This window comes from Carica papaya, chromosome 9, assembly GCF_054855325.1.
Source record: "Carica papaya isolate Zhongbai chromosome 9, ASM5485532v1, whole genome shotgun sequence".
Taxonomy (NCBI): Eukaryota; Viridiplantae; Streptophyta; class Magnoliopsida; order Brassicales; family Caricaceae; genus Carica; species Carica papaya.
In genome coordinates this window covers 12579155-12604442 of record NC_142317.1, presented here as the reverse complement: position 1 = coordinate 12604442, position 25288 = coordinate 12579155, and the positions used below count along the sequence as shown (strand labels likewise).

The following is a 25288-nucleotide window of genomic DNA, read 5'->3' as shown; positions in this document are numbered from 1 at the left end:
TTTCCTTACTGAGCATATGGAACTTATTATTTTCTTGCCCCTCCAAGATGAGGAAGAAAGTGAGGAACCGCATACAGACCTGTCCTTGGAAGTCTATGAGGATCCTATGGATCCACAAGTTTGAGTGCATGACTGTTCTCGCACTATGATGAGTCTAGTAGCATAGTGAAAGAAATGACCCTTATGTTTTGTATTTTGTAGCCACGTCTGGCCTTAGTTTATGTATGTATTTGGAACTCATATATTTGTAAGGGATTTGTAATGATTTTGTTCTGCTGCATAAATTTTATCATGCACTCGTTATTTTGAATCTGTATCTGATACTCAGTTGCCTTAATTAGCACTTGAGATCTTACATCACCCATACGGACAAATAGCACCACCACAACGTGCATATAGGCAAGCGTTTGACCAACCGCATACACAGCATCCGCGCATGTATGAACATGTTAGTTCGCATACCCCAGCGTGCATGCCCCTATGTGCATCAAGCAAAATGCAGGCAAACACCAGACGCATATGCGTCCTCATACAGGCAAACACCAGACGCATATGCGTCCTCATACAGGCATAAGCCCAAGCACCTGCTCGCGCGCAAAATAGATTCGTTCGCCACTAATGCATCGCTATCCATTCGCGCGTCCCCAACAAGCTACCCACGCAAGTAGCTTTTTCTTAAATCTTTTTAGACTCTTTTCTCCTTTTTTTTTCTAGTCCTCCAAGGACTCTACTCCACCAAAGGCTTCTACAACTTTGAGAATTAATAAATTTAAAGCTTTTATTTTCTTCAAATTTAGTTGAGGCTAAATTCTTGAGTGTTCTTTAAGTTCTTCAAAGTTAGAGAGCTTTTTAAAGTCTTGGTGAGCTAAAGAGTTGGGATCAACTTATCAGGTAAGCCTTGGCATCTTTCCTTCTTCTTTTATTTCCCTTATTATCATGTTTTTGCATGCCACTGAGAGTCAAAACAATCCTCCCTATATACTCCCATGTCATAAATCATTGTGAAACATCAGAGACCTATGTGGAGGAATATTTTCAAAATCCAAATGCCCATGTGGATACGATTATAGAAGGGTGAAAGCGATCATGCAATAGTGTGCTTTCAGGACACATTAGGAAGTGCTCCTAGATAGAAAATACCCATGAAGAATTTATCCAAGTCCAAGACCAGAAGGGAAGTGAATTAGGGACCCAAAAATAATTAAACAGGCTTAGACCTAGATCTAGAAGGAGGAGGAATAAGAGAAGACCCGAGACAAGGAAGTTCTTAGGCCTCACGGCTAAAGAGAGACCGAGTCTTAGAATTTCGCCCCAAGAGAAAGCCTAAAACATAATATGGGTATGGGTACTCGTCGGGTACGCATGTGTGGGCATGCACATATGTGAGAAGAAGTACTCACATATATGGGATTTTTGTCTGTGCAAAGGAGTATGTGAAGTGTGCGGGAGAGTAGAGACCACGGGCAGCTAGAGTGCGTATACTATAATACTCGCTCATCATTGTGCTAAAATGATTTAGAAACTCTATTTATTTCAGCCTTTAGCTACTTTAGACTTACTTAATTTACGCTGCTTAATATTTATTGTGATTCGTGATTTTGGTTTATTTTTATTTATTTAATTTTTATTTAAATTTTATTTTAAATAATTTTAATTTAACTAATTTAAATTAAAAATGAAAATTTAAAAAAAAAATCAGAAAACGACGAATTGGGAAAAATTCTCGCAAAAATAATCCTGCAAGAAGCTGGTTGCTCGTGCAGATGTTGGGCAAATGTGCGCGCATGCGCGCACAGTGGCTTCGGGACGTGCGCACAGTGTGCACGTCCCATCTGAACGCACGCACACACGAGATGTGCACACAGGGCGCACATCCCCTTCGCGTGCAAAGGGGATGTGTGCCGACTTAGTCAACCTATCTGAAAGTAATACTGCAAGAAAGACGAGAACCGAGAGCATCCTAAAAACTAAACCAGAATCTGAAAGTAAATTGAGAGTCTCGATAAAAAATAATAGATATTAAAATACTGTGAGGACAGACGATCTCTCGAATATACAACTCAGCTAATCGATTGAGCAAATCAGTTGTCTTTATAGCCAAGAAGTGTGCCGACTTAGTCAACCTATCGATAATTACCCAAATTACATTATGTGCAGATGTTGCCTTGATGTGTCTGCCCTTTTTCTCAAGTATATTTTTTTGGACTTTTGGCAATTTTCTCAATCTCCGAATCGTAAAGTAGTCCTCCACGGTCAGTCTTGGTCATAAAAAGTAAAAACAAACAGTTAATCTCAACTCCCCGACAACGGTGCCAAAATTCGATGGGTATCGAATTCACCAAAAATAAATTCCTATTTAACTAATAAAATAATATTGTAGTAATGGTAAGCAGGGTCGAATTCATAGGGAATTGGAAACCAATTTTCTTCCTTGACCAACTAATGAAAAGTAAACAATGGGGGGTTTTTATAAAATTCAATACGTAAAAATAAAAAATAAGCAATAAGAAGAATAATATTAAACAAACTCTTGGCTGCAAGCTAGAAACTAAAATAATTATAAGAAGAATTCCTAGTTGATGAAATAACTAATTCTAGTAACGTAGTGATCATGGATGGAAAGATTCGTTTTATTCAAAATATGGCAAATCAGTTATAATTATCGGAAACATTCCGACAACCAATTATTTCTTATTTCTAAACCAACCAAAAAACGTTTGTTAGTTGGTTATTCGCTGCCAAGCAGTCTTGGGAATGTCCATAAGATTTAATTTGTCAATGATATTGAGGGCTAGAAGGACTTGATTCAAGTTATAGGATTCATTCGTGTCAATCAATCAACTAGATTACTTACCTCCTCAGTGCAGCGTTGATCGCTACTAAATGTTAGAACCACACAAACGATTCTCTTCATGTATGATAGGTCCTATTCAAACGGATTCAAAACAACAAATATATATAGGAGCATGATGTAAATATATACTAGATCTGAAATAAAACACAAATTAATTGGATTAGATCTCACAAATACATTTTTGGATTTTGCTAGATCTATCAACTAGAAAAAAGAATTAAACTAGTCACGCATGGTGGATTTCAATACATAAGAGTTTTCTTAATGATCAAAGAGAAGGAAGAATATGAGAAGAGAGTGTGGAATCTGTCGTTAAAGCTCTATACGGTGTCGAGAAGAAGAAAATGATCCTCATCCTACTTGGCAGCTGCCATCTTTATAGAAAAGGGGCTAGGGTTTTTTTTTTTCTTTTGTTGATTAGTATTGTTTTCTTTATTTTTGGCTTATCCCAAGTTTTCTATAATATTTTTTCCTTGATTTTCAATCGTAGATCTTGGCTGGAATAATATTTTTTTCCATATTTAAAAAGCACATGTTTTAATTTAAATATGCTATTGTGCGCGACTCTTAGCCATGCCCAAGGCTGTTATTTCTCTGCTGGAACCAAGCCTTGTCCAAGGCTTGTTTTTGGGTTGATGACTCTTTCCACGAACTCTTCGTCTTTTAATATTGTTTTTTCTCGTTTTGTACATATATCTTGTCCTACAACAAAACATAGAAAATAGTTCGAATTAGATAGGATACCATCAAGTTTAACAACTCAAAAGTGGGTGATAATGATGTCATTTTAAGGCATTATCAGAATTGTGGTACAGTTTTTCTTGGGAATCTGTACTGATTGCTATTTATGCTTTGGGGCCCATGGGCATGAATGATGGCGATTGAAGTGATCTTGTGGGATGGTGACCGAAGAGAAAGTGTGATTACATAATTTTACGAGTAATATATTATTATTGTTATTGATTGCGCACCCATCCATAGATAGTTGGTGTCCGTATTGTCCACTTTGAAAATAGATAGTAGCAGCTGATGCATATGTTTATAAAGAGTGATGTAGCACCTTGGAAATTGAAGAAGAAGAGGAAAAAAAAAAAAGGCCACGTCAGCAGCCACGTCAGCAGACCCAGTCAGCAGTCCCGGCCAACCGGGACCTGCCACATTGGCGATCCGCGTATGCGCGATCGGACGGTCCAGATCAAGCGTGCGATCGGACGGCCCAGATACAATCGCACGGACGACCCAGATTCAATCAAAAACGAACGGCCCAGATTAAATCAAAATGGACGGCTGAGATCAAAAGACAAAAGGGTATAAATAAGACCCCCACACCAGACCATAAAACCCTAGCCGCCTGCCCTCGCCGGAGAAGACGAACCAGAAGCCGACCGCCGCCACCCGCCGCCGCACCGGAGGGATTTTCGACCGCTGATCGAGGTAAATTTCATACCCCCGACTCGTTTTTCCACGCTGATTTCCCCTGAAGCCAAATCGGAGCCAAAATCCCGGCCAAACGGCCGAAAAACACGGCCGAAACCTAGCGGCGCCGCCGCGTCCCTCCTCAGTTTTTGCCTCCGATGAGCCCTTCCCGGCCTCCGTTTAATGCAATTTTTATATCACCGTGATCACCATTCTTTTCTCTACAGGTTGATCGGAGCCAAATCACCAAAACACGAACTTCACCGGAGAGCCGCCGCACCCGAGAGCACCGCCGCCCGTAAGCTTCGGTTTTCCGTAATTTTTTGGCCCCCCGAGGGCCCTAGAGTTATTTAATCGCAAGGATCGATGCAAGTGTGGCCGAATTCGGCCGGAAACGGCCGAAAACGGCCAAACCGAGGCGAATCGCCGCCGCAAGCGGCAGCGCCGTCGCCGGAGCACGGGGAGCCACCATGCCGGAATTGCGATATTGGCCGAAAGGGGCCCTGGGCCTAATTTGGGACTTTTTTAGAACACGTGCAGGTACCAGTAGTGCGTTTCAGTTCCCCGGGAAAAATTCAGGGAAAATTAGGGACAGCCTGTAGGCGCACTATGAAGCCGTGTTCGGACCCCGAAACATGTAAGGACCCCTCACCCTATTTCCTATCACGGTATTAAAGTTCAATAATGATAAAACGGTATTTCTTGAATCAATGAATGTGTGAAATTGCTTAAGGTCGCTAATGGAGCCCGAGTCTAGTGTGTTTGTCGGTTAATTGTTATTTGGCCTGTTTTACAGTTTTAAATGCAGTATGAGATTTGATGTTTTCATTTTATAGTTTCGTGTGCATATTTTACTGTTTTATTGATTATGGATTGAATGACTGGGATATTGATGCTGTATGTTGTCTGTTTGGCGTAAATTACCGTTTTGTTTGTTTGTATGTGGATTGATGATGCTGACTGAGGAAAAAGAGAATGAAAGATTATGTAAATGGGTAATCGTATAATGTGGTCAACCTGACTAGATATCTTGGGAGATGGTGGACGGACCAGGTCCGTAGGGAACCCTACCGGGATTGTGGTCTCCCATACCGGATGGAGTATGGAGATCTTATGTGTTTTGGCGCCCATACCGGACGGGGTATGGGGACAACCCGTTTCACCCTCATACCGGACGGGGTAATGAGGTTTATAGTTTTGGCGCCCATACCGGACGGGGTATGGGGACGGCTCTGGAATATGATTTCAAGCGTTAAGGGTTAACGGGTAGCGGGACCTCTATGGATCCCCATGGATACTAGTGGGCTGGTAAATAAAGAAAATATATTGTGTAACGATTGAATTACGAAAGGCTTGATAAGTATTATGTTATACAGTTTATATATGATTTCATGATGATGATGATGTTATTGCTTTCGTATATTGTTTTATGAATTTTACCGAGGTAAGTGAATGGTAAAGGTTTTATTATTGATAAAAAGATTTGTTGTAAATTATGCTCCATTGGTCTTTTTGTGTTTTCTACCCACCTTTACCTCCGTGACGGTGAGATATTGTGATGTCTTTACTGGGCTAGTGTAGCTCATTCCTTATTTAATCATTTCAGATCAGGAAGACATTGTTCCCGAGCCGGTTCCGTAGGAGGACGACGAAGGGGACACCTAAAGACTCCATAGTCATATTCGTAGCTTTTACTTTCAAGTTTCTCCTTTAGGTAGTTGATCTTTTATATTTTGTAAGCACGTTTTTGGTTTTAGTGTAAGGGATGTTAATCCAATTTTTGACTTCGCTTCCGCATTTGATATTTTTAATATACAATTCATTTTAAAATTTCGGGGCCGTTACAAGTGAAACCTAAATTAAGATAATAAATTGTATTAAAACTATGTCGGAAGATGAGTCAAAGTCAATTTCGGTGCATGTGTTAGAGGATTGCATGTGATGTTATTTAATTATTTTATTTTATATATATTATTGGAATATGGAAATGATTATTGGTAAATGAATAAAAAGAAATAAGTATGGAATTGATAATTCAGAACGGTATTGAATTGTTAATATTATTGAAAAGGTTTTCAAAAGAATTGTATTGTATGCACTATAAAGGTTCTTCACTTTATGCATTAAACAAGACTTTCAAATAGTTAATTATGGCACGCTACTATTGCTATTCTTATTGAATCGACTGGAACTTACCCCAACTAGGCTTTCTTTTCAGGTTAGGGAACCCTGATAGGGTTAGTAGCTAGTGAGGATGTGAAGATAGTCTACCAGTTTGAGGTTGAATTTATTTGGTAGGAATTATTGTAAATTTATTTTAAATTATGCGTCAATTGTCTCATATAATGGAATTTATGTTTGGAATTTCAATATAAAGAATGTTTATTTTTATGTAATTTGCTGCATTTGAATAAAATTTCTGGTTGCTTGTTGTGATTTGATTGGTTGGAACGGGACATCACGTAAGAAAACCATGTATAAAAGCTATTTTAGGTAAAGAAAGTAAAATTACTTCATTAAATTCTTTTTTATCTTTGTCTGCAATATAAGAGCGCGCAACTTTGGAGAAAAAGCATGTTAAATCTTTAATTACCTTTGATTGATGGAAAGTATCATGAAGTGGCTATAGATACATTGTAAAAATGAGTTTTATATAGTAGTCAATACTAAAAGATTAATGCATGTTGTTTAACATTGAGAAAATCATATATAGAAACTTGTTTAGTAAAAAAAGTAAAATTATCTTATTAAGTTCTTGTTGATCACTGTCTTCATTATAAGAGCTCATAGCCTTTAACTTTTTCTCAGAGGGAAGGAGTTTTGAATCTTTAGCTACCTTTGATTGATCAGGAATCCCATGAAGTGGCTGCGATTAGATTGTAAAAATGAGTTTTATAATTAATCAAAATTAAATGATTAATTTTTACATAATAGAATTCTAAACATACCTCAATTTTTATTTAAACAGTATCTATCTTAATAGAGATGAATCATCCATGAGATCAACCTTAGAGAGGTTCAAATTTTGAATATAATTTAAATATGTCTTTGCAAGGAAGATTGACTGTATATACCACGGAAAGAATAATTATTTTAAAAATTATGAGTAGTTAATTAAGAAATATCTAAATAAATAAAGTTGAATTAATTAAAATAAACTTGGAAAATTATTAGTCACATGTCCAAAGCAATATGTAGCATGGCATGACCAATTTATTACACATGATTAATATACCAAAACTATGTTATACTTATATTCGTTACTCTAGTGGTGTCCAAGACGGAAAGTGAACAATTTAAGGATTTATAGAAAAGCCAAGAGGAACTTTATACTAAGTTAATTTTTTTGAACCACTTATCATATGATATGATATCATAAACAATGCAATTTATTTGCCCATTAAACTTGTATTTATGAGAAATAAAACACAGAGAATTGAATTTTCTCTTTGTTAAGTAACATATTGCTTCTCAAAACTAGCTAGGCCTATCGTTGCCAACAAAGATAATGAGATATGGATTTATTGACTAAAGAAAAGCTTAATATATGGGAACCATCATTGCTAGTTTAAAGGGGTTATTAAGGTCTAACCAAAACCAATCTTGTAAGGTTTCAAGTGTTTTAGTATGTACTCACTCTCATTAATTTTATCTATCAACTCTATTTGAAGGAGTGTCAAGATTTATAGTCTAAATTTTGTATTTGATTCGTATGCTAATTATCTCTCTAGTTCTTATTTATCAAACTTATCATATATTAGAAATTTTAAATAAATATTGTAATTTTCAATGAAAAGATAATAATAATTTTTTCAAATTTCTCATTATGTACTAATTACATTTCTAGTACCTTTCTTCATATATATACTTGTGGAGCAATTGTGCACAACCAACATATATAAACAAAGTGTTGCTGAATACTAGTGATGAAACTACCATTTATACCTATATATTTATAGCAATTATTACTCACATTTGGATATATATACAACTAAATGTGGATATGCATACATCTAAAAGTTGCTGCATACAATTAAATGAAAAAAGTAATAGATATCATAATTATCTTAGTTATTTAATCGTGTAAGTTAAAACATATCTATTATAAAAATTTCTTTGGTTTTATATTATGTTTAGTTGAGGAAATATATGCATATTAAAATACCCAATCTTCTGAACAACATTTTACATACTAATAAAAAGCAAGTATATTAGTGTCCAATTTAAATATGCAAATAAAATCTTTTAATAATAAAAATAATAAGGGATAGTAAATAAAATTTTATATATCTATACGATTTTAGTTCATAAAGTATCAACTATCTATATTGTTCAAATAGAAGTTTTATCACAGTAAAATATTGAAATGGAGGTAATAATCTTTCTTAGAGAATTTTTTTATATTAAATAAATTTTCTAAAAAATTATGTTATGCTATTTATTTCAAAATGTGAAATTTTTTCATGACTTAAGGATTTTAAACTTTTTTTCTTTGAGACATTTATGAGATTTTTCTTAAAGATCTAGCAAAATTTAAATACTTGGTGTTATGAGTAGCATCCTATTATCATCCTAGTCTATATCTATCAGAGGTTGAACACGTTACGTTCTCCTTTAATAGCAAATAAGCTAGTAAATTTCATTAAAAAAGGTAAGTTTAGTAGGTTTAAGGTACACTTCTAAAGTTCTTTTTTTTTAGAAAGCTTTTCTAATCAATATCAAGGAAGAATAAGATTTCTCCTTCAATTTCTCTATTTCTTTTCAATCTTGTTAAAAAAGGTTTTCGAGTTACAGGCAATTTTTGGAATATGGGCAATGGCTATTAATTATAAGATTACTCTTGATTTTGTTAATGAAACTTTTTCCTCAGCATAATATGGGAGGGTCAATGGTATTATGAGGGAGTTTAGGTACTTTCTACCAACATTAGACCTTAATATCAATTTTTCTAAAAATATTTTATGAGAATTGAGGTGGATCAAGAGTCGATAGATATAGAAGCTAATTAGATTGACTGTAAACTATCATATCTTCTTATAAACTAGATATGAATATATTCTTAATGTAAAAAGAAAATGAAAATCACTAAAATTTCTTCTTAAACATGAATTTTACTATTCGATGAGCCTTAAATGGGCTCTAGTTCAAAGTAATATATTTATTTGTATTTATAATCTCTAGTTGTTGGATATGTTTATTTATTGACTATAGAAAAAAAATTTCATTTTTATAGTTAGTTAATCAAATAAGACATATATAAATTTGAAATAAAATTCACTTAATTAATGTATGCATGCACACATAAACGAGCACATGTAGAAGATGAGGTTATATATATTACTGGCAAAGCAAGTATATTTATATATAATTTAAATAGAGAAATAAAATATATTTTAAAGGAAGAAGGAAATGTAGAATCACTTGAGATTCTTCTTAAAAATAACTTATAGGGTTTGAGGACCCTATCATGAATTTTGCTTCATAATACTGTAATATTTTATAATTATCTATAGTTTCTAACTATTAGACATTTATGTGCATTGACTGTATGACAAAAGGAATTTTTTGGACAAATAAGGTAAAAAGATGATATGCAGATAAATTTCAAATAAAATTCACTTAATTAGGTCATGCATGCATATGAAACTGTAAAAATTTCAAAGACAAGGCTTTGTATGAAGTATTCGTATATAATGTAAATGAAGAAATAAATTTTCTTTTAATAAACAATAATAAGAGACCATAAATAAAGTTGTACATTTACTTAACTTTATGTTAACAAATAAATTATTCAACTATAAACAGTTAATATTTACCGAATAAAAACACATGGTAAATGGTGCCTATAGTAGTAATTGAAAAACAAATTCTAGGTTAAAATTTGATAAGCTTCAATAAATAAAATTCTCAATCATCATTCTAAAGTTACAGAATTATTAATGAAAGAAAATATCTATTGAGAGATTATTGGAAATGTACAACATATATTGCTCAAATGATAAAATATGATAAAAAAAAGCGTTAAATCAAGATTGTTTAGATTTATGTTTATTAATGAAAAGTGCAAAGAGTTTACATGTAGATAATGACTTTCTTAGAAATTCTTTATATCTAATAAATTTTTTTCCAAGATTGATTCGTTTAAAGGATGACTATTTATCATATATTCAAAATTTTACACCTATTTATTTGATATTGGAGACTTGAATTTTTTTTGTGAAAGTGCCAATGAATATAATAATTGATATAAACTATGGATGGTATAATTAGCCACTGCTAGTGTAACAACTAGCTGTATGCTACAGTAAACCCCTATCTAATAAAATGAGGTCTTTTAGTAATTTAATTTCCATGTTTTGTCACTTAATGTGATTTATTTTGAATTAATAATTCAAAATGAATAAATTCGTTATTTTAAAATAAAATGAATTGAACTTCTAAGAACTAAAGTGTTTGCTTGCTCTGAGAGTGGGGTTCGGTGGAATGCATATGGACTCCACTCACCTTCATGTGGTGAATAATTGGCCACATGGTAGGAGTATTAGCTGTTGGGCAGATGGCGAGCACTGCCCATCAATTTTCCTTAGGCTATCGGCCACTCTCTGCATCAATGACCAAGATTGCATGCATGGTCTTGGACGGCCAAGATTGACCCTCAAATTTACTTTAAAAGTCGATTTCTTCTTTGTTTCTTCTTCCCCATATTATTTGAACTCAAAATTTTGGAAGCAGAGTGAAACCCTAGATTGTTGGTGAGGAAGGAAGTTTAAAAACAGAGTGTGAGTGTGTGTTGGTGCCAAGAAGGAATTCTGGTGCATTTGTGGAAGGAATTTCCTTCTGCTCTGGGCTACGTAAGCCTTCATCCTTTAGAGCTAGCTCCTTTCGGCTTCCAGTACATTTATACACCTTTCTTGCGGATTTTAGAACCCAAAATTTATATCAACTTCCCTCCTTTGTTGTTGTTCTATCTGCTGTCATGGGTTGTAGGTAAGAATCGGGTTTTTGGTTGTTATTCGCTTCCAAATCTCTTTTTTTTGCTAGTTCATCGTAATTAATAAATTGTTAGATTGTTGGTGAACTACTAGGGGTTAGTTAAACAACCTTAAATCCTAAAAATAACTAAAAATTAACTATAAATTCTGCAATAGTTGAAGTATCTTTATTGCGTATTCTGTGTAAGATGGGTGATAAGTTTGGTCAATAAAAGTATGCATTTATAGTATGCATTTATTTAGTAAAACCTTTAAAAATAAAAAGCAAGTGGTGTTTTAAAATTGATGATGTGTGTGAGTACATGAATGTCTTAAATAGTGCATTTTGGTGATTTTTGAATGATTTTAAATGTTGGTGATCAAGGAATGAATAATGACGGATGAGTACATGCTAATTAGGGGAACATAAGGGAAAAGAGAACAAAGATAGTAGTCAAATAGCTTCTGTCACGAGTGCTAGGCATCAACATGCTGCTGCTGTTGGGCACACACGGTTTTTTCGTGTTAGTATGCATAATGGGATGATTTTTGGGCAATCTAAGTGTTGGAAAGCATTTATAGCATAAAGTTGTTTAACAATTGCTGCACAGGTCGTGTGAGGGGCTTGGTTATGCTTTTTCAGAAGGGCAGCAGAGATGTTCGATTGTTCAAACAAGCTATGTCGGACACCATGTGCGCGTACATGCAGGAACATGCATAGGGTTGCCCACTTCACAACTGCTCATACTGTAGCACCCGAAAAACTTCGTGCTTAATTTATAATGTAAACTCCTGTTTATTCGAGTTCTAAAACCGTTTAAAACTCTTTAATATTATATAATTTTAATTTTTTGGATGAATATTATATTTTGTATTTTAATTTTATATTTTATTTGATTAAATAATTATTGAAATTAATTATTTTATCATAAAAAATTTTATTTTATTTATTATTTAAAAAAATTTTAAGAAAAAATGGAGAAAAAGGTAGAAAACTCCCGTGGGAAGGATCCCACCCATGCGGGATCCACACACCGCTTGCGCGTGCATGTGCGTGGCCAGCGCAAGATGTACATACTGTGCACATGTCCCATTCGCGTGGGGCACGAGGTGCGGTCTGTGCACACATCCTATTGTACATAGACGGGCACGGCTCTGTACGACCTATGTATGCGCCATCCGGGCAATAGGCCTGTGCAGTAGGCTTGCGTGTGCAGCAGGCTAGGCTTGCGGTCCACGGCTAGTTGCGGCAGCGTGCGCAACCTCGGGCAGGGCGCACCGCCCCCTTGAGAGTTGTGAGCCACCTTTGGGCGGACAGCTGCCGCCGGCTTGGGTGGCATGCTACCGTCGCTTGGGCGGTATGCTGACATCGTTTGGGTGGTGTACCTCTGATTTTTGTGCTATTGTCACGTCGCATTGTCCATCCGTCGGTCACATCCGTCAATTGTCACATCATACATTTTCTTTTGACTTTCTCTCTTCTCACCAAATTTCACCAGTTGGCGCAAATCTAACGGTTCTTATTTTTTATAAATAGGGACCCTTCCTTCACTACTTCCTCATCACTTTCATTTTTATTCTTCCATCCTCCAAGAGCTTTAAAGAGAGAGAGAGAGAGGAGGAGAAAAAGAAAAGGTATAGGGAAAACATCAAGATTTCAATAAGAAATTTAGTATTTACTTCTAACATCTTAGGGAGCATTTCTAGACAAAATTAATAAGGTTAAATTAAATATTTTTATGATTATTTTATATGCTTGAGTGAAATGATTTACGTTGTTAATTATATATTTTATGAACATATGTGAACTAATTATTTTGGCATGTGAAATTTGAATGATTAAATGCTTAAGGTAAAGATTGATATATGATTCAATTGACAATGGAAAAAATGATTTAGCATGAAACAATGTATAGACATGGGAAATATGAAATGATATTGGCATGCATAATTCATAAAGTATTTTATTAGACTTTTTATCTCTGAGGGGTTTCTGTTTCTCTCCCCATCTAGTCTAAAAAGACTTGAGAGGACCACTCCCTGTGGATGACGGCGTACACTTTGATGAAAGTGGTGACGTGATATGATTGTAGGGGTCACTTTTGGCGAAGTATGACCGTGGCTATAGTTAACATGTAGGACCATTATGGTTGACACAGCCGTAGTCATAGATCGTGTCATAGTTTAATAAGCCGTAAATGTGATGTTGGTTTAGCAAGCCATAAATGTGCTGTTGGGTTAGCAAGCCATAAATGTGTTGTTGATTTGGCAAGCCACAAATTGTTGTTATAAATGAAATGAATTAGTCATTCCACATGAGTAGTCAAGAATTCATAATAGCCCTTAATAGATGGAAGTCAAAATGACTTCGTGCGAAGAATAAAATGAAAGACATGTGCATATCATGATTTGTTTGATTTTTTTTTTGCTTGATTGATTTGATTGATATGATATGATTATAATATGATGGTTATAAAGTTTTCTTTAATAAATTAAATTATTTTCATATTTAATAAAGGACCTTGACGTGACTCTTGATGGTAAGTGACGATAGTATATTTAATTACTTTTAAAATCTTATGATGTTATTTAAATACTATTTTTCTTACTAAGTATATGGAACTCACTCATTTCCATATCTTCCTCCAGATGAGGAAGATAGTGAGGAACCGATCACTGACCTACCCCTTGAAGTCTTTGAGGATCCCATGGATCTATAAACTTTTATGAGTGCATGACTTGTCTTGCACTCTAATGAGTCCATTCACATAATGATAGAAGTGTCTCTCTTTTATATTTTGTTATTTTGTATTTTGTCGCCACTTCTGGCCTCAGATATATATATAATTGGAAACTCATATATTCTGTAAGGAATTTATAATTGTTTGTTTTGCTACATACATTATTCTATTATACACTCATAATCTATTTATGTATCTGGTACCTTTATGCCTTAATTAGCATTTGGGATGTCACACATATCCCATGGGCCGGTTGCATTTGTGCAACAGGCCATCGAGCCATGTTGGCCCAATATGCATGAAACCATGCCGAGAGACCTTCATGGAAGCTCACTGGGCCACGAGCCTTATATGGAGACTTATTTCTCTTCGATAAAACTTTGGATAGTTTGGGTTATTGGGGAAATCAATAAAAATTAAATAATATGGGAAATTAAAAAAAATGGTTAAATTTGGAATAGGATTACGGGTAGTGAATTGGAAAATTTATGAAGTATAAACTAAATGGAAATGGAGCAATTATAATCTAATGGATTGACAAATATGTAATATTGAAAAAAAGGCTCTGTTTATAGCAAGTAGCTTCATTGTGGTACTACTGCTGAATAGAGGTGAATGTTTTGGGTTATAGCCGTGGGAAAGGGATACTGTTGGGCACCTAAATTTGTCTAGGGATATCCTTGCACACGGGTTGGCACATCAAAGCTGTGTAATGTGGACTTGGACACTATCAGGCATCAAGTGTGCTGAGAATGTTGTGTGAGCACGTACATGGTGTTGCCATGCATGTCGGTGCGTATATATGCATCAGGACTGTATTCGAGATGCCTTCGCACTTTCGTATCTATCCCACAACATGCTACATTATAGCAAGCTTGTGCATCGTGTAGATTCGACAGACATCTGCAGATGCCGAGGGATTTTCGAGGGAAATTCTTTCTCTAGCACAGAATAAGTGAAAAAGGAAACAAGAATGTGTGAAATTAAAATATTGAAATTTACAGCTTAATTTGAGTTGTTGAAAAATTAAATAACATAATCACTAATTAATAAATAAGTTAATAAAATTTAATTTAAGTCTAAAAGAATAAAAAAATAAAATTTTAGTTTCTAGAATTAATTTAAAACTTTAACCTACATAAATAAAATTAAAATTTAAAAACTTAAACATAGAGTCTGGTTTAAATTCGATTCACCGTATTTTCTTCGAGGGGTATTTGATTTGATTATTTATTCTGAAGCCACTAGGTTATGGGTGCTGGTTTTGGTTCCTTCATGGAACATGTAGTTCAGCTCTCTCGAGGGACTCTCAGCGATTTGATATTCTTGTTCTGGAGCTCAAGGGCATGAATGATGGCAACATGGAGAGACTTGAAAGTATTTTATTTGTATTTGTTATCTGTTAACGTATGTTTATAAATATTTGCGCACCCAGCCATGACTAGATGGTATTCCGTTTGCCCTCGTTGGAAATAGGTGTAGGCGGCTACACGTGTAGGTTTGTAATAAGTGAAACATAATTTAAGATAATTAATTTATAATTAAAACTGAGTCAAAAGACGAGTCTTGTCCTATGTGTGTGAGTTGTGTAAACCCATTGAATATGGTATTGATCATCTTTGTGACATTTTGGGTAAGATGAATATTTAATTTGGATACAAATATCAACTATTTAACTTGGAAACGAAATTGGATCAGATTTGTTTTTAAATATTATTTTCTAACTATGCATTAATAAAGTTTTTTAAACTTGTCTATGTTGCAATATTTCCATTTATCTTACTGAGTTTGTAAAACTCACCCAAGTACCCATTTCCTCATATGTAATTTTAGAAGAAAATATTGGACAACCATGTTTAGACTCCTTTCAGGGGGGAATAATTTGGAGCAGACTAATGCTTTATTTTATACTCAAGGCTGCCAAATTGTAATTAGGTTATCCTTTGTTTTTGTATTCGATGAATAAATAGCAAATTTTGCCTCTGGATATAACTTTTGTAAATTTTGTATGGGATATATAGTTCTCTTGAAATACAAATATTTATTTTACATTAGCTCATTTGGATGTTGGTGCCTTATCTGGCATCGAGACGTAACAGGTGGTATTAGAGCCCCATTCTAGGAACATCCCATACACTTGAGGTTTAGGATTATGTTTTCTTAGAGTAGGATATAATCTAATAAATGACTTGAACCCTAGATACTCTAGAAATACTTATCTCTAAGCTTTTTGTTCCTTGTATGCAGTATGCCATGAGGAAGACCAATAGCAGAGAGACATGATGTTGCCCCTCCTAGGGCAGAGTTGGAACTTGACAACGGCCCGACCAGGGCATAATGTTTTGAGGTACTTAGATCTATTCAGGGTCTTACCCATGCTGTGGATCTACAACCGCATCTACAACAAAATGATTGTCAGCGCCCTGTTAATGAGCAGGTTGCATAAAATAGGACCATCACTAATAGCATCACCGATTTTTCGAAACTCAATCCACCAAAATTTGATGGTCGCCCTGACCCTATGGCAATAGAACGTTGGCTTATGCAAATAGAGAAGATATTTTTTGTTTTAAATCTAATTTATGAGTAGAAAGTTCCCCTTGCTGCTTTTGTTTGGGTAGGTGAGGCGAAGCACTGGTGATGTCTTAAGAGAGATACTTTACCCATCCCTATCACTTGGGATAACTTTTTGGATGCCTTTTTACAAAATTTCTTTCTAATATGGGTTTGAGAAAAGAAAGAGGATGAGTTCCAAGAACTTAAGGAGGGTGGCATCTATGTGAATGTGTATGCTACTAAATTTGTTCAGCTTTCTAAATTTACACCAGAAGTGGTCTCTATCGAGGCCAAGAGTGCCATATATTTCCTAAAGGGCCTAAGATATGATATTTATGATTGTGTGGCCATGTTCAGGAAAACTACCTATGCTGAGGTACTAAATCATTCTTAGATGGCAAAAGAGTTGCTTGCTGCCCAATTCAAGCAAGCTAGTGGTTCTAGATTCCTAATCATTTAAAGAGGAAGCAGTTAGTTCAGGGTTAAGTTGATAAATGACCCAGAATTACTACAGCTACTGCCCCTCCTTCATCAGGTACTATTCCTAATCCTGCTCTTGTTTGTAAGAGTTGTGAAGGTAACCATGGCAATCGCCCCTGTTATAAGGCCACCAATGCTTGTTATAACTGTGGGATGCCTGGACACTATGTGAAGGATTGTCCACATGAGACCCATAAACATGTTAACAAAGGTCACGTGTACTAGTTGGATGCGCCTGATCCAGAGGTTATGCTAACAGTCATTGAAGGTACACTCTTTATTTATGATTCTTTTGCACATGACTTGATTGATTCGGGTGTTACGCACCCTTTTGTCTCAGTTGATTGTTAAGCCTGTACCTTTAGGTAAAACACTAGTTGTAGAAACTCCTGCTAGGGACTTACTTATTTCAAACTTGGTTTACAAGTCTTGTAACGTTAAAGTTGTGAGTAGGGACTTAGTAGTAGACCTCCTACTCATGGATTTCCAAGGTTTTGATGTAATCTTGGGTACGCATTGGTTAGTGACTTACCATGCTACTTTTGATTGCTTCAATAAAACTGTGGTATTCCATCCTCTCAATAGTGAACCTTACTCTCTACATGTAAAAGAAACTAAGCAATAAAATATGTATATTTGCCTCTTATTTTACAATGTCATAATTATAATAAAAGTTTTTATGTCGAAGAAAATATGAAATCCCCTCTCCTAATTCAATCTTCTTTGGAAATTAGAAAAAATGAATTTTCATCCAGAGATCCACAATATTTATGTGGTAAGGGACTTTCCAGACATCTTCCCTGAAGAATTACCAGGTATACTTCCAAAAAGAGAAGTTGAATTCTCTATCGATCTATTGCCTAGTACACTCCCTATTTCAAAGATTTCGTACCTGATGGGTCAAGTTGAGTTACAAGAGTTGAGTAGTAAACTATAGGAAATCCAATCTAAGGGTTCATCCGACCGAGTACTTCCCCTTGGGGTGCTTCGGTTCTATTTACGAAAAAGAGAGATGGGTAAATGAGAATGTATATTGGCAACAACGATATGAATCAAGAAACGATCAAAAATAAATATCTATTGCCCAGAATCGATGATTTGTTCGACCAACTTTAGGGTGCTTATATCTTCTCAAAAATTGACCTAAAGTCGGGATATCATCAAGTACGGGCTAAAGTTGATGACATTCCTAAGAAGGCTTTTTTATCCCACTATGGACACTACGGATTCCCGGTTATACAGTTTGGATTGACCAATGCTCTAGCAGTTTTCATGGATCTTATGAACCAGGTACTCAGGCCAGTGTTAGATAAATATGTCGTAGTCTTTATTGACGACATACTTGTTTACTTAAACAACCTATAAGATCATTCTATGTATTTGATACATGTAATGGAAACATTACAACATAACAAGTTATACGCCAAATTTGGCAAGTGCGAGTTTTGGTTGGATAATGTTACCTTTCTTAGCAATATTGTCTCGGGTGAAGGTATTTCTATTGATCCCTCTAAGATAGAGGTAGTTTTGAGTAAGAAACAACCAACCATGGTGTTAGAGGTTTTCTTAGGTCTTGCAGGTTACTATTGACGTTTTGTGGAAGGATTCTCAAAACTAGCCACATCACTTACTAAATTAACTCAAAAGGATTCCCAGTTTATTTAGAACTCTGATTATGAAGAGAGCTTCTTAGACTTGAAGCATCATTTAACCACAACTCTTGTTTTAACTATTCTTGATGGCTCTAGTGGTTTCACGGTTTATTGTGACGCATCATGCCTAGGCTTAGGTTGTGTACTTCTGCAGCATGATAAAGTGGTTTCCTATGGCTCTTGACAATTAAAAACTCATGAGCTCAACTGCCCTACACATGACCTTGACCTTGCGACCATTGTTTTTACCATAAAGATTTGGCAACACTATCTTTATGGCAAACCCTTTGAGATATTTACCGATCACAAGAGTCTGAAATATCTCTTCACTCGAAAAGAAGTGAATTTGGGGCAAAGATGTTAGCTAGATGTACTGAAGGATTATGATTGCACCATTTCCTATCATCCTAAGAAAGGTAATATTGTAGTTAATGCCCTCAATAGAAAGAGTTGTGGTTTCCTTTCTCAGCTAAGGGTCTCCAAGTTGAATTTACTCACAGTTGTCTAGGCTTTATCCTTTGACACCACTGATGACAGTATTTACCTCACTCAGTTATAGTGTCGGCCTTGCTTCATAGTGAGGATTAGGGAGTCTCAATCCAGAGATCCCCAAATCCTAAAACAAAGAGAAAAGATCTCTCTTGAAGACTAACTTTAGAATTATATACGATGATACAGTATGATTCAAAAACCATTTATGGGTACCAGAGAATTCAAAATTTAGACAGGATATCTTGAAAGAGGCACATTCTTCTCGACTATCTATTAATCCTGGTAGCACCAGAATGTATCATGACTTGAGATCTCATTTTTTGTGACCTAGGATAAAGAGAGATATCATAGACTTTATCTCCAAATGAATTACCTGCCAGCAAATCAAGGTTGAACACCAGCGTCTTGGTGGGTTACTTCAGTTTCTCCCTATTCTTGGGTGAAAATGGGAACATGTGACCATGGATTTCATTATTGGTTTATCAATGACTAGCTCTACTCATAATGTTATCTGGATAATTCTTGACTAGTTGACTAAGTCGGCATACTTTTTGGCTATAAAGACAATTGATTTGCTTAATCGATTAATCGACTTGTATATTCAAGAGATTGTTCGTCTTTATGGTATTCCAATATCTATTGTTTCTTATCAAGACTCTCGATTTACTTCCAAATTGTGGTCTAGTTTTCAGGATGCTCTTAGTTCTTGTCTTTCTTGCAGCACTGTTTTCCACCCTCAAACTGATGGGCATTATGAAGGAACTACATAGACACTAGAAGACATGTTGAGAGCATGAATTATGGATTTTAGAGGTAGTTGAGATAGACAATTGCCTTTCGTAGAATTTTTCTACAACAACAGTTTTCATTCCAACATTGAGATGGCCCCTTTTGCGGCATTGTATAGTAGACCCTGTCGTTCTCCTTTCCGTTGGGATGAAGTTGGGAAAAGACAATTGTCAGGACCCGACCTAGTCCAAAAAACTATTGATAAGATTTTGATCATCCGACATAATATTCTTTTAGCCCAAATTCGACAAAAGAATTATCCTAACAATAGGTGAAAAAATTTGGAGTTCGTAGTAGGAGATTATGGGTTCCTTAAAGTTTCTCTGGTTAGGGGAAATATTAGATTTGGAATGCGCGGGAAACTGAGTCCTCGATTTATTGGGCCTTTTCGGATCTTAGAACGAATTAGCAACATTGCATACCAATTTGCTCTCCCAGCTCAACTATCTGGTATTCATGACATCTTCCATGTGTCCAAGCTTCAAAAATATCATCTTGCATGTCATATCTTATGAGCCCTTAGCGTTGCATCAAGACTTGTCTTATGAAGAGTATCTAATTCGCATCCTTAACAAATACAAAAGAGTGTTGCGATCGTGGAAATTTTTGATGGTCAAAATGCAGTGGCAACACCATTATCGTCAAGAAGCCACCTAGGAAGTTGAGAGTGCTACGAGAAATTGGTATTCCGAGTTATTTAAGTAAAATCGTAAAAAGTGGAGACAAATTTTATTTAAAGGGGGAAGAATGTAACACTTAGCTGTATCCTTTCATCTATTTACCCCAGGAAAAACTCTTAATCATATAACCAACATATCAGTGTAAAATAAATTCGTATATATACATACATATATTATAAAATATGAAAAAGGAGAAATAAGTAACTAAATTATATGTTATAACTATTTTAAGATTATATATATAAATTTACATTGAGATATATATAAACACCAAAGTTAAATATACATATATATATGTGTATGTAAAGGGATAATTGAGGGAATAAATTAGTGGAAAAAAAAGAAAAAGAGAGGAAAAGAGGTGGGAATCCATGTGTAGTACTTGCTGTAACATCTCAAGTGCTAAATAAGACAAATAAGTCTCAGATACAGAGTCAGAATAATGAGTGCATGATAAAATTTATGCAGCGGAATAAAATCATTACAAATTCCTTACAAATATATATGAGTTCCAATACATACATATACTGAGGCCAGAAGTGGTTACAAAATACAAAATAATACATAAGAGTTACTTCTTTCACTATGCTATTGGACTCATTAAAGTGCGAAAACAGTCATGCATTCAAACTTGTGGATCCACGGGATCCTTACAGACTTTCAATGGTAGGTCAGCTTATAGTTCCTCACTTTCTTTCTCATCAGGTGGGGCATGAAAAAAGTGAGTTCTATATGTTCAGTAAGAAAAATAATATTAAATTAACATTGTAAGATTTCAAAAGTTCATTATTTTATCTTACCATTTACTTCCTCATTACCTATCTCACATTATGAAAAACCATTTATTTCTTAAGAAAACGATACGTTAACACAAAAAAATCAAACTTCATGCTAGATAATAGAGAAAATCAAATAAATCATAAAGTGCTCAAATTTTTGTGTCATGCTTTATGAAGTCGTTACAACTTCCATCTCTGAGGGTAGATATAAATTTTCAACTACCCAAATGGAATGAGCATATCAGATACAGATACAACAATTTGCTCAGACCTATTTCCAGTTGGCCAAACCATGGTACGATCTATGACCACAGTCGTACAAGCCATAATGACCCTAACAGATATCTATAGTCACGACATTACTTAGCCACGGGTGATCCCTATAGATAGTGTGACACCACTTTCATCAGAGGGTATGTCGTCATCCACTGGGAGCGGTCCTCTTACATCTTTCTAAATCAGACTAGGGAAGGGGAAATAGATACCCCGAATGGTAAGGGGAATAGATACTCTTCAGAGATAAAAAGTCTAACAAGACACTTGATGCAATATGCATGTCAATACAGATGTACTTCAGACCATACTAGCTTCATTCTACTTTTTCTTTTTCTTTTATACTTTTACTGTTACCGATTACATATTATATTTATTACATGCAAATTCATCAAGTGTCTGCAATTCACATAACATGATTGAAAATAAGAATAATTCGACTCATCCAAACACAGAGGCATATAAAATAGGTAAAATATCAATCATCTTAAATTCGTTTATATAAAAATACTCCTTAAGACGTCGAAAGAAATACTATATTCCTTATCAAAACTTTGATATTTTCTCCTTCATCATTCTTCTTTCTTTCTCTCATTCTCTCACTAGACTACTATATATATATCTCTCTTTCTCTCCAAACCTTTGAAAAATGGAAGAATGGAAGTGTGGAGAGGAAGGGAAAGGGGAGGGCAATTTATAAAGTTTCAGAACCATCGAATTTGTGCCAAGTGATGAAATCCGGTTAAGAGAGGAAAAAAAGATGCTCGGTATAAAAAACAAGGAAAGAGGGCCTCCTCCACCAACTTAGGCATGAAACGGTCGGCGCACTGCAGGCTAGCCTGCAGGAACACAGGCCTCCTGCCGTGCGCGCAGGGCCTGGGCGTACTAGGCCCGCGGGCACAGGCCAACTTTGTGCAGGCCCTAAGCACACAGGGCCTATCTGCGCAGGCCTGCTGTGCAGATGCCTCGCACATAGTGTGTAACGCCTATCCGTGCGCGAGTTGACGCGCGGATGGCCCGCCTGCACGCGATAGGACGCACACAGGTCCTAACCTCGCACCGGGCGCACTATACACACATCCCGCACGTTCGTGCGTGCGGAGGGATGTGCACGTTGTGCGCACGTCTTGTGCATTCGTGCGTGCGGACGAGATGTGGGCACATGCGTGCATGCATAGTGCCCAGCACCCGCGCGGGTAACCAGACTTCTCGTAGGATTTTTCCTCCAAGAATTTTTCTCGATTCACCGTTTTCAGATCTTTTTCTAAATTTTCATTTTCAATTTAAATTAGTTAAATTAAAATAATCTAAAATAAAATAATTTAAATAAAAAATAAATAAATAAGAAACAACCAGATCCCAATAAATTTTAAACAACATAAATTAATTAAAGTTTAAGTGAATAAAAACTCGAATAAATGGAGTTTGCAAATAATTTTATTACGGTGATGATGGGGTGTTAGATTTGCTGTGTAGTATATATATAGATACACCTATATGTTATTATATACATATGCATAGTTATACAAATATATATAGGTAATATAGTGCTGCAGAATAAAAGTGGAAGAGAGAGTTGAGTCATTACAAATATATATACTATATAAACACATACGCAGCAAGATGTATATATATATATATCAGATACGTATGGATATATAGAACTATATATCTATACATATTGCATATAGGTGAGAATTAAACAAAGAAAAATTAAACCTCACCGTTAAAGCTTATCGACAAGAATGAGCTACCAAGTGAATTGCTGAGGAAGTGGCCAGATGTCTAGATTATTTACCTACCATGATCACCTTCAATCGGCAACCTCAACACAGAAACTTCTACGAAGCTCTATTATGCATGAATGCGTAGGTTTTGGTTTTAAAATTTGCTTTCATATATTTTCTTCTTTTAAATCACGATATCCTTCTCATCATACAACTTTAGTTTGCTTAATCAGTGAGTGGGAAGGAGTTTAAGAGCAGAAAACCAAAGTGAGAGAGAGAGAGAGAGAGAGAGAGAGAAACCAAGCACCCACAACAGAGCATCCGTTCTAGGTGCGCGACAAAAAGGGATTTTTTCCTTCACTCTGAGGTAAGTTGATTTTTCTTCTTCCAGATTGTCTTCCTCACTACCTTAGATGTTTATGATCACTTATATACATTACCCAATCACCAAAATTATAGCAGCAAGCTTCGAAAGTTGAAATTGTGCTGCTTCATCAGAACAACACCTCTGTTCAGGTAGGTCTTTGTTTTTCATTTAAATTCCTTCCTAATTTGTGTTTTACTTTCCAAAATCTTATGGTTAGTTGTTAGAATAACATGTTAGAGTGTTATGAAATTATTTCTTAAAGTTGGATGAATCATAAACTTGAAAATTAATCAAAACTCTCACAATACTCTATTTTAATTACCGTAAGTTGTAGAGGAGAGTTTTTGAAATTTCCAGCATTCCTTCGTGCAAATATATTTCTGTTTTACGTATACATTAGGTAAGATAGGCTGAAATCTTGTTGATGCATGATCTGCAATTTTTAGATGTTTTAATAACATGTTTTCGTGAACTAATCCTACTGTGTGCGTGTGTGAAAGGAAAACTGAGTGTGTGTGTGGGTGTTATAATATGGTTTTCATGAATTTAAAATATTTTAATTTGAAAGTTATTTAACATTATTAGTGTGATAATCGGAAACAATGTTTGGAAAGCAAAAGAATGAAGATCAATTTAAGGAAATGAGCCTGAAAGGCTCTGTTTATAGCGAACAACATCACCATGTTGCTGCTGCTGAATGGAGGTGAAATTTTTGGTTATAGCCATGGAAAAGGGATGTTGTTGGGCACCCCGATTTGTCTAGGGACATCCCTGCACACGGGTTGGCACAATAAAGCCGTGCAATATAGACATCGAGCATTATCAGGTATCGAGTGTGCCGAGAATCTCGTGCTGGCACGTACATGTTGTTTCCATGTGTGTCGATGCGTATATGTGCACTGGGACTATATTTGAGATGCTTACGTACTTCCGTATCTGTCCCACGGAATGCCATATTGTAGCGAGCCTGTGCGCCATGCTGATTCGACAAGCATCTATGGACGCCGAGGGATCTTTGCAGGTAGTGCCTCTTGTACCACAAGTACAGGCATGAGGGAAATTCTTTCTCCAGCACAGGATCAGTAAAAAGGGAAGCAAGAATGTGTGAAATTAAAATATGGAAGTTTACGGCTTAATTTGAGTTTATTAAAAATTAAATAACTAAATTTCTAATTAATAAATAAATTAATAAAATTTAAATTGTTTAAAAGATTAAAAAAAATAAAATTTTAGTTTCTAACATTAATTTAAAATTATAAACTACATAAATAAAATTAAAAATTAAGAACTTAAACATAGAGTATGGTTTAAATCTGATTCATCATATTTTCTTCGAGAGATATTTGATTTGATTATTTGTTTTGGAGCCACTAGGTTATGGGTGCTAGTTTTGGTTTCTTCATGGAACATGTAGCTCAGTTGTCCTGAGGGACTATGAGTGATTTGATATTCATGTTTTAGAGCTCAAGACATAAATGATGGCAACATGAAGAGACCTAAGATTATTTCAT

General features: G+C 35.4%; 2 long non-coding RNA genes across 2 annotated transcripts; both read left to right on the top strand.

The window, feature by feature from the left end:
- Positions 1-10983: 10983 nt before the first annotated feature.
- On the top strand, positions 10984-12101 carry LOC148239988 (uncharacterized). The gene is made up of 2 exons (XR_015816505.1): positions 10984-11257; positions 11853-12101. It is a non-coding gene; the product is annotated as an uncharacterized LOC148239988 (long non-coding RNA).
- An 11300-nt stretch (positions 12102-23401) lies between these two features.
- On the top strand, positions 23402-24909 carry LOC148239987 (uncharacterized). Its single transcript, XR_015816333.1, has 3 exons — positions 23402-23551; positions 23644-23777; positions 23870-24909. It is a non-coding gene; the product is annotated as an uncharacterized LOC148239987 (long non-coding RNA).
- The last annotated feature ends 379 nt before the right edge of the window (positions 24910-25288 follow it).